Below are 1,012 nucleotides of genomic sequence, written 5' to 3'. Positions count from 1 at the left end.
TTTCCAGCAACCCCAAGGACACTCAGGACCTGCAAGACTGAAAAGGTATGACACTCCTCTTGTTACTCTTATACCCCACAACTGCTTGGTGAACAGAGGTGTGGCCATCCCCCACTTCCACCTACCTTCTGGGCCTACAGGAACTCCATCACAGTCTGTCTGTTCTCAGATGGAGACTGGGTGCCCTGCCCTGTTCTCCTCCGATTTTTTTTCCCCTTTTTTTATTTTTATTTTTGTCTTTTTTGCTTTCATTTTTCTGTGATCAGTTTGCTTGTATTGTCTGTTTTAAAATAACTAATATTATTAATACTTTTGTCCTTTTTACTATTATTCTTAATCTTCACCTACTAGGTACTAGTTACTAGCATTTTCTGTTTTCCCTGTGCCTGGTTGAAAATTTTTTTTTTTCTTTTAATTTAAGCTTTTTTTTTTCCCTCTTTTTTTCTCATGATTAACCCTGTTCCTTGTTTTTCTTTTTGCATTTTTCACATTTTTTCTTCATTTATTATTCTCCTTCCCTAATTTTTTTTCTTAGTGCCCTATCTCCAGATATTTCAGGTTTTCTTGATTTTTTCTTTTTTTTTTCCATTTTTTTTCTTTTTTTTGTTTTTAATCCATGTACTTTTAGATTTCTTGATGGTTATACAATTGTAATTTGTGTCTAACTGAGTAGGAGACAACAACAGTACCCATAAGACACAAGTACACCCACATCTCCTGCAACTTCAATTACTGAGCGAGAGCCACCACCTCCTTGACCACCAATGGGCCAGTGATAAAAAACCACCAAGAGGAGTCTGAATCACCCTTGGCTGCTCTTCACAAGCAGTTAACAGAGCTCTAAATACAACAATGCCACAATGCCTCAGAAACAACAGACGATCACAATCCACACAAAGAAGCAGGATAAAGTGGTAGAAACAAGGGACCAGGATACAGACCCAGAATACATCCCCGAGGAATAAGCAGCATTGGAACTCTCTGATAAGGAATTCAAAAGAATTATCTTTAG

Source organism: Orycteropus afer, unplaced genomic scaffold, assembly GCF_000298275.1.
Source record: "Orycteropus afer afer isolate SDZICR_OR568_19922 unplaced genomic scaffold, OryAfe1.0 scaffold00248, whole genome shotgun sequence".
NCBI lineage: Eukaryota > Metazoa > Chordata > Mammalia > Tubulidentata > Orycteropodidae > Orycteropus > Orycteropus afer.
Note: the sequence above shows the minus strand (reverse complement) of the source record.